This window comes from Ziziphus jujuba, chromosome 3 (assembly GCF_031755915.1).
Source record: "Ziziphus jujuba cultivar Dongzao chromosome 3, ASM3175591v1".
Lineage (NCBI taxonomy): Eukaryota > Viridiplantae > Streptophyta > Magnoliopsida > Rosales > Rhamnaceae > Ziziphus > Ziziphus jujuba.
The window spans coordinates 28,777,982-28,788,844 of record NC_083381.1 but is presented as its reverse complement, the minus strand read 5'-3'; positions in this window follow the sequence as shown (position 1 = coordinate 28,788,844).

The window sequence follows — 10,863 nt, the reverse complement described above, 5'->3', positions numbered from 1 at the left end:
CAAACAAAAACAATTGCACAATTTTAGGGTGTATGCAATATGCTTTCAAATTCCTCTTCTTCTTTTTTTGGTTAATTTATGAATGCAACTAATTAAGAATAAAAACAGCAAATAAAAATCAACAATAAACCAAATTACTAAGAGCTAATATGTAAAACCAACCAACAAACCAAAAACACAAAAATTCGGCTAAAACAAAGAAACCTAATTCGGCTATGATTTTTTTTTTTTAATAATATGCAGAATGTGTATAGATAAAAGCAACCTTAACCCAATCTCAAAATTTTAGAAAAACACAAAAATAAAACAAATCAAATAAGATAGATTAAACGTGAACAAAATTCGGTTATGATACCAAGTTATACGAACCTAGGATGACTCGCTTCTAAACCTTTACTAAATTAGCCCGAATCGAAATTAAGTTTAGATTCTAATGGTCACCTTGATCTCTAATTAACTTATGATTAAAAATTCTAGTATATGATCAAGACGCCACAATAGCTGATGGATATCCTATTGATAAGTCAAACTAAAGCACTTGATCTCTATTCGATGTTTTAAATGTTCAAAGAGAACAAATAGAATTCTTCTTACAAATAATTTTTGAATAATAATATAAGCTGCTTTTCCATTGAAAAATAAGGCTTAAATGAGCTAAATTCACAAATAAAAAAGAAAAAAAAAACCTAGAAAAATTAGGATGAAATTTGGCCAACATAAAATGGAATTAAGAAAGTGCTAAATTTACAAGTCTTTTTCTAAACTAATTTAGATTAATTAATTCCTTAATTTTGAAACAGGAATTAATTAATTTACCAAAAAAAATAATAAAATATCAACCCTTTCTAAATTAATTTTTCCAGCAAATAATCAAATAAAAACCAAAATAAAATACTATTTCCTAAAATAAAAAGTCAAATTTTAGATTAGGAAACTAGTTGACTAGTTTTCCAACCAAGCTATTCTTGTCCAATCACCAACTAGTTTAGACTTCAAATTAGCTCTAATATGCCATGTAGGATTCCAAATAGGATCAAAACTGGCTCCCACATGTTGTCTTTGATTAGAATGATCAAAGCTTGCTTGGATTACAAGAACCTTCCCTTCGAGCGCCAGAATGGTGAATTTTGGCCAAATTGAAAGCGTATGTGTAAATGATGAGTTTGACTACCTTTACTTCTTCCTTGACATGATTTCATGGTTCCTTGGTGTGCTCAACCACGTTCATAAGCCAAAAAATTCATCCCTTACTACATAGGGTCCTTAAATGCACCAAAATAGAGTTCCAAGTCCATTTCAGCCTTCATAACTTAGATGCATACAATGGGGTTTGGATCTTCGAGTATTATTATGCCTTCTTGAGATTTAATAACATCTCGAATGAAGTTAACCAGATTTTCTTTAAATCTCTTAGTTTGTGCCCTTATGATTGGTCTCGTCTTCAATTGCACAAGATCAGTACCCCAGCGAATAATCGATTGTACGGGTACAAGTGGACTCTCATCAGCATATGTCGTTTAACTAAAGATAATCATGTTATTATGGAGTTTAATTCAAAGTTTGTTTTTATGAAGGACAAGGATTCAAAGAAGATATTGCTTCAAGGAAGGCTTAAAGATGGACTCTATTAAGTGTTGCTACCCAAAATTTCTAATAATCTTTCCAGGACTTCTAGTTTGTTTCTAGCATCTTTACATAAAAATCCAGAACATTTTTATTCTTCTCATACTAAGTTTTCTAGTTCTAAATTATGGCACTATAGGTAAGTCATCCATCATCTATGATAATGAATAAAGTTGCATCACAGTGCAACAATTCTTTTTCTATTAGTTCTTCTTGTGATTCTTTTTGTACCTTCTGTCAACTAGGAAAAAAATAAAAAGCTTTTTTCTCCTCTCTCTCATACTATTAGTCATATTCCATTAGAATTAGTTTTTCTGATGTATAGGACCCAGCACCTATTGAATCAATTAAAGGATATAGATACTATATTTTATTTGACGATAATTTTACACTGTTTTCTTGGATTTATCCTATGAAACAAAAATCTGAAGTAACCAATATTTTCCTTCATTTCAAGAAAATGGTAGAAAATTTGACTAACAAAAAAATTAAAGTTTTCCAAGATGACTGGGGAGGGGAGTATCACCCTCTCAAAAATGTTGTACACAATTTTGGAATAATGTTTCAACATCCATGACCTCACACTCATAACCAAAATGGAAAAATCCAACATAAGCATTGTCATATAACTAAAACTGCTTTAACTTTGCTTGCTCAAAGTTCAATGCCTTTTTCTCATTGGTGGGATGCTTGTTCTACTACCAAATTTAATAAAAAAGATTCTCTACCAAAGTCTTAAATTTTCAATCCTCTTTTCAAAAATTTTTTCATAAAAAATGTAATTTTTCTTTTCTTAAGAGTTTGGGTGTGAATGTTTTCCCTTTTTAAAATCTTACCGTTCAAGGAATTTTTCTTTCCATTTGAACTATGTGTCTTTATTGGTTACGCTTCCTCACGTAAAGGATACATGTGCTTTAGCTTAGTTTCTAGCAATACTTATATATCTCTAATGTGATTTTTAATGAGTATGTATTTCTTTTTTCGAAAATGCTAGGACCCCCACATCAAAATTCCCTCTTCTACTTCATTTGTATCTCCTTTCTCTATTTTACCTCTTAAAAATTCCATGTAGGAGACCATGTTTACAGCATCAACACGTGAGGAGCCATCTTTAGTCATGCAAACTTTACCATCTTCTAATCAGTCCCATCCACAAACAAATGAAGAATTAAACTTCATGCCCAACTCTTCCTTCTTGCATCATCTCTCCCTACCAAACCCATCCTTATCGGCACCTACCATAACCTCTTTTTCAAATGAACCACAAAATTCAATTTCATGTGTGATTAAAATTTTACAAAATAGTTTATCCCCACTTACTACCACTCATACCACACCACTCCATTATTGGGTCAACTATTCATTCCCTGCAACCTACCCATCCAATGGTCACTCGTGGTAAGGCTGGCATCTTTAAACCAAAACTTTATTCAGCAACTATTCAACCTGCTTCACCAGCTGTTAAACCTTTATCTATTAAGTCTGCCTTGTTATGTCCTCCATGGAAGGAAGCAATGGAACTTGAGCTTAAGGCTTTACAAGCCAACCAGAGCCCTTTTGGTTACTAAGAGGTTTCATCAGCAGTCAGGATTAGATTTTTATGAGACCTATAGCCCTGTTATAAAACCCTCCACTATTTGTGTTGTTCTCTCAATTGCCGTTTCAAGAGACTATCCGATACTTCAACTTGACATTAATAATGCCTTGTTGAGCAGTGTCTTAACAGAGGATGTATACATGCCACAACCCATTGAGTTCATTGATCTTACTCATCCTCATACTGTTTGCAAATTTTAAAGGTCACTTTATGGTCTTCGCCAAGCTCTATGTGCCTGGTATAATTGGTTAAAACAGACTTTGACTACCTGGGGTTTCCGTAATTCCAATATGGATTCATCACTCTTCCTCTTCCTTAGTAACTTGGGTGTGATCTAGGTACTTCTTTATGTTAATGAAAACCTTGTTACTGGTAATAATGTTTTCCTTCCTGATGATTTTATCAAAAAGCTACATGTCACCTATTCTCTCAAGGATCTCGGTTCTTCGAATTTCTTTCTTTGTATCCAAGTTCATCGAAGCATGCATGGTTTGCATCTTTCCCAAACTAATTCCATCAATGAGCTTCATTGTGTCTAGGTGATAAATTGTAAGGTCAGCCCATCCCCTACTAGTACTTCTACTCAACTTGCTACTTCAATTGGTACTGCCTTTTTTGATGTCTTTTTATATAGAAGTACAATTGGTGCCTTACAATATCTTACAATTACTAGACCTAAAATCTCTTTCATTGTTAACAAACTTAGCCAATTCATACGTACTCCTACAGATGTCCACTGCTCTACTTGTAAAAGAATGCCCAAGTACCTACAAGGCATGAAATATATGGGGTTGCGGATTCAGCCTTCTACTAGTCTATCTCTCACTAGATTTACTAATGCTAATTGGGCATCCAATCTTGATGATTGCAATTGTATCTTTCTTGGCTATACATTTATTTCTTGTTCTTCTCAAAATTAGAATGTAGTGGCTTGCTATAACTTTTTCACTTGATGCTGTTGAAATTTCATGGCTTCAACAGTTACTTTTGGAGTTACAACTATCACCCTTTGCTACCCCTGTCCTTTGGTGTGACAATATAGGTGCCGGGTTCTTAGAAACTAATCCAGTCTTCCATAGTCGTATGAAGCACATTGAAATCAATGTCCATTTCATTCAAGATAAAGTAAAACAATGGCAATTAGACGTGCTGTATATTCCCACTGTTGAGCAAATTGATGACATCTTCACCAAAATGTTGTCCACTGCTTGGTTCCAACTTCTTCAAGACAAGCTTAATGTTGTCTCTCCCATTTTGCTTATGGGGGGATGATAGAGTACCCGATAATGATGTCCAACTGGTTTAGGAATAGATGTGTATTATCCTATTAGTTGTATTACGTATCCTTACGTACAATGATATATTAGCTCAAGAGTTTGTATTTATCTAGTAACTATAGAAAGGCTTTGGATAAGCCTCATATCCATTGTATATATTTGTGTGCCTTGCACACTCAGTACAAGTGAATAACCATTAGTTATTTCATTGAATTATTGATATTTTACACTATTTTTCTAAAAACGTGTTATTCTCTTCTAAATAAAAGCATAGAAAATTAAAAGAAAAATGCCAAAGTTATTACTTTCCTTGTGTGGCAAGAGTTAGTCATTTCTTTGTGTAGATGGAATGAAATTGAAAACAAATAAATAAATAAATAAAAGATTAAAAATTAGAAGTCAATATAGCCTAAAAAGAAGAAGAAAGTTTTAATTTTATTTATGTAAGAAGAAACAACTTAAAACCATAATTTAAATAAATAAATATAAATCAAGAACTTTAAAAAAAAAAAAAAAGCATGTACGAAGTTTTTACCTAATACACCTTACTATATACTGAGTGATGTCAGGTGGCGTTTGGTGTCCCAAACATCCTTGACAGAAAAAGATAAGGAGAGATATATGCGATCGGATACCTTGGCATCCTAAATCGTTGAAGCTAACAATCTGTCATCTTAAAACTAAAGGGAGGACGACTATTGCTCACAATACAAAATATTTGTCAACCCATTTTCATTTAGCTTCCATATAATAATGCTAAATAATATTTGCCCGCTAATCAATAACAATAATAGTACAGAACATTAGTCAAGTATGGTGCATCTAAAAATAGTAGAAATGTGTAGATTTTACCACAACACCATTTATATAAACTTTTACGGGGTTATTACAGCATATGAAACCCATATAAATTATTAAATTAAGTTAAATCATATTTATAAAAATTACAATTTTTTAATACATTACCAAATATATATCTAAAATTTTCCATCAAAAATTTATTTCATAAATATAAACCAATCATTATTATGAAAATAATCATAAAAATATGTTCATCGTACATACATAAAATAACTATTTCCTTTAATTAAATAACACAATAATTATCAAACTTTCATAACAACATAAAATTAATTAATCCTCAAAAAAAATGTTTTTGAAAATGTATCACTCACCTAAAGATGCAAAGATACGAATCAATATAGATCCTCCATGGGATTCGTTCCTCGATTTATATGAGTGCCCATTGGAGATTCAGTTGATGGTGGTAGGGATTTCGCCAGAAAGACCTGATTTGCTTAATCCTCTCGAATTTTAAAAACTAGCTCAAACTGAGCCAAACAAACCTTGGATTTGGGTTTAAAAGAGTTAAAAATCATGGAATAAGGTGGTGAACCAGTTTGAAACTCATCGAAAATGGGAGATTGGTGAACAGATGCCGTCATAGAAGGAAGTCACCGGTGCCCGTGCATCAGTGATCCACTAGCTATGATATTTTAGGAAAAGGTCAGTTTTTGAGTGGGTAAGAAGATGTGGTAGCGATAGGCAAGATGGTGGTCAAACAATTCGACCGAGAAATTTGTTTCCACCATCCTTGGAGGAACTTTCCAATCTCGACGCACCATCAACAGGCTTACCGTGAAATTTGGTAGGTTACTGGGCTGTCAAGTGGGCAATCTGGGGGATGGTGCGTGTGGCCAGAAGATGGCTGGAGGTGCATGAATTGGCTGACTCTCTGTCTCTTTCCATTCTCTCTTCTCTCTCTTTCTCCTCTCTCATGGGCAAGTGGCCCAATTAAAGCTACTCATAGTGCCATTGTGCACTCATGGACGTGTTTTTTGTGTTGACATGTGGGACACCTATGACTGAAAATTTATAAGTTCATAACTTTTCAACCGTAAGTTCAAGTTAAGCATGCTACTAGTCTATGGACTAGTATCAACATGCTCCATACAATGTTACACAAATTTAAACCATAATTCATATAAATAAAAAGCTAATCTCTGGCTCTCGTGATCAGTCTGTTCCGTATGTTATTCTAATCATAACTTTCTGATCATAGCTTGGATTTTAACATACTACTATTCTACGCACTCGAGATGATAGGTGATTTGTAGTGGTGCCTTGATCAAAATGAAATTCCTCCTATAACAAAAAATCAACTGTGCAACCCACTTTGTCGATCCTAGTCAACTTTTATCAAACTTGGACAAAATGTAAAAAATTCTAGTACATTTATGTAGCGGCGTTATAATCTACTCGTTATAATAATTTCATCCATGAAATTTCATATTTTACAGATGTAGGTAAGGGTATTGGGTTCGTATTTACTCCTTAGGCTCCTGCGTTGCTTCCTCAACTAAATGGTTTCTCTTAAAGACCTTGACTATGGGAATGGTCATGTTATGATGTACTCAGTCTTCATGGTCCAAAATCTGCATTGGCTGCTCCATGTAAGATAAGTCTTCTCTGAGCTTGATGTTTGGTGCCTCAAGCACGTGCGACATATTGAAAATGTACTTTCGTAGCATAAAAATGTGGAATATGTTATGCCCTCATATCTAGAAAAGCCAACCCATATACTGCTGTCCAATCCTCTTTATTATCTCATACCGACCTATGTCGCAAGGATGTAACATCCCTCGTTTGCTGAACCACATAACTTCCTTCCATGAGTATAGCTTCAAAAATACCAAATCACCGACTTCAAATTTGAGATCCTTTCCACACACATCTACATAACTTTTCTATTGATCCTGCACTGCATTTAGTCTATTTTGGATGATTTTCACTTTGTCTATGGTTATCTGTAAATAATTAGACCTAACCAAATCCATATATTTTATAAGTTTTTCTTTGCCCACCTCACTCCAACATATTGCGGTCCTACACTGCTTCTCATACAACATCTCATATGGGGACATCTTGTCAAGACCCTCCTAGAGTTTCCTATCAAAACCTTAGGATGGCCCCGAAACCCCACTGGAAATTTTACAAAAAATCTAGTAGCACTTCCCTTATAAGCTAGACTCTCCCAAATATTTCACTACATAGAAAACTCATTTCAAAACTATGCGTTTGCCTTGTTCCTACTACCTTACTATAAGTTTCTACAAATTTGTAGGACTTCAATAACAATAGCATTAGAATATAAATACAGGAAATAATTAATACACCAAAAATACCTTTATAGATTTTGGGACCCCTTCTGGAGTTTACCACATCAACCCCAAATAGCCCTGCCTTATTCTATGTCCTTACTCAACATGGAACATCTATACTTTTGTAATTCATGGCTGCCCACACCATCCACTTATTATAATCACACATTTTTTTATCACACCTCGTAAATATACCAAATACAATGTTAATAATAATCATACCATTCTCAAAAAATTTGGATAAGTGACCTAAAGGCTACGATGCCTCTTCGAAAGCTATCATATCTGTCCAAAGGCTGCAATATATCCAGATCCTTCAACTCATCCATTCGGACAAATACGATAAGTGTGTAGTTGACAATAATAATAATGACAACAATAACAACAACAACAACAATAGTAGTAGTAATAATAATAATAATAGTAACAATAACAATAATAGTAACAATAACAGCAAGAACAACAACAACAATTTACACTAACAATAACAAATAACAATAATAATAATAATAATGATAATGATAATAATAATAATAACAACAACAATAATAATGTAACAATAACAAATAATATTAATAATAGCAAATAAAAATAACAATAATAATAAGAACAACAACAACAACAACAATAATAATAATGACAGAAAATTATGATTATAAATAGACAAACTAGAACCAAAATTGATAAATACATTACATAACCCACACACTTGTAGTAGAGATACATCTGATGTACCATGTAATATGCTAATCTACAGTCCCATAATATCAGCTGTAATAAGTACACTACTATCAATATGGTCGTTGCTTGTAATGGCCATCAAACCCGCTAATCTTGTAAGTACCAAAAATACAAGACTACCAAGTGATGAGCTGAATCAGATTGTTGCCCCCATATGGTTTGCTACACAGAGACATAATATAATATATATATATATATACATCGAAACAACATCTTATGTATCGTATGATATACCAATACTACCAACTGATGCTTAGTGTTCCAAATAGCACTCGACAAATATGGGAGGGAGAAAAAAAACCTACACACGATCCCATCAGCATCCCAATGGTGCTGGTGCTAAAGTTGCCTTCCTTCGGCCATGGGAGCATAGCTGATGTTGTCACTGTAAAATACTTACCTAACCTTGCTTGCCATAGCTCACAAAGGACTATTAAATATAATCTATGCACTAATTTATAATACAACAGTACCGAACATGAATACTGTATAGCACATCTATAGACTAACTAATCATGTAAAATATATAAATATGTAATTATAAAAAAATAAACTCCCCATAATTACATTTTTAAAATGGAATTAAATATTTTAAACAAATAAATAAATTAAAATAAATAATTAGTTAAATAAATATTCATAGAACAAAAAACATAATTTTAGAAAATATATATATATATATATATATACTATGGTAATATCATTGTAATATTAAGTAATTTTACAACTTTTAATTCTTTTAGATCAGCATGGACAATGAAATAAATAGATAGATAAATAATTAAATAATTAAATAAATAAGTGATTAAAAACAATTAGCTTTACAAAATCATATGCATGTAGTCATTTATGCCCACACACATAAAAATATAAATATATGCAAATATGTTTTAATAACATAATCACATTATTAACGCTAAAAATTAAGATAACTGACGTCACAAATTAAAATAATAAATCAACTAATAAAGCTATTTCTAAATAAACATAAGCATTTAAACTCCTTTTTGGGATTTTATAAATTACTCAATTAACCATAGTTTGATGATTAACCACTTTAAATCCAACTTTTAATAATAACTAAATAAATGAGTAACTATATTTATATATATACCTATGCACAATAAATTTATTATGTTTATTTTATTCAAATCCATAAAATTAATTTATGTAAAATCAAACATAAACTCACATAAATTTGCAAACCCAATTGAATAACAATTCAATTTAAAACATATCACATAGTTTACAAAAATTTAAACAATATAATAATATTACTATAACTGCCTAAAAGTAATTTTTGAAAATGAACCACTCACTTTAATGACGTTATCCATCCTTACTTTACTGCAAGATTCCCTGTAAGGCCCATTGTGTGCCCAACATACATAAAAAATATTATTTAATAACATATATATTTTTCAACAGCACTGGAATACTTTCAATATTTTCAAACTCACTCTCACTAATTCAAGTTCCAAATATTGGGCTCTAAAAAAGTCCGACTATATAGTAACCTCAATTGGCTTATTACTTGAAATTTGGGGTTTCTCCCAATTATGGTCAACTTTACAAAATTGAGTATTCCATTACCTTCTATTACCTCTTGTGAACCTATATGTGATCATTTTTCTTATGGTAGACTTCCAACATAGTCCAATTTTTACAACAATTCCTAAATTAGCTTCAAAATGGTGAGATATTAAATACTCAACCATAACTAGCATATTTTGTATCAAATGAAAGCTTGTAGCACAAGGATCCAAGCTACTTAGTTCAAATACCCCAAACTCGCCGTTGGTGGCAGGAAAATGGCTGGAAAGTTTTAGCTAAACTTCAAATCAATGTATCCCTCAAACGACTTGGAATTTGGAAAATTAGAGGCCATATCTTGGATTAGGGGTCCAAAATAAGAGGCATAGGATATAAGATCAAGCTTGGTCTGTCGGAGACCAGTGGAATCATCAAAAAAATGGGGAACTGCTACTACCAACTTCATTGGCCCGATTTGGACATTTGCGGCAAAGGCTGACCGGCAAGGGTCACCGAAACAGCGATAAATTGGCCGAAGCTAAAGAGGGAAGAGAGAGAGAGAGAGAGAGAGAGAGGGGTAACTATTCGTCCAAGTGAGAGAGACAGAGACAGAAACAGAGAGTGAGAGAAGGAAAGAAAAAGAAAGAAAAGGAGTGTCACGTGGCAGTTATGGGTTGGTGACGCATTGTTTCCCTTGAGATGTTTTTCAAAATCCTTGTACATGCCTTTAACAAAACTACTCAGTAAATTTAGTCCTAGAAAAATGAATGCAATATTACAGATCCATAACTTTTCAATTGTATGTCCAAATTAAACATGTCACCAGTCTACAAACTCATATCGATGAGCACTATCACATGGTACATGAGTGAAAATCAAAGTATATACAAATGAAAAGTCACCTTGAACTCACTAATCAGTCCAGACCGCA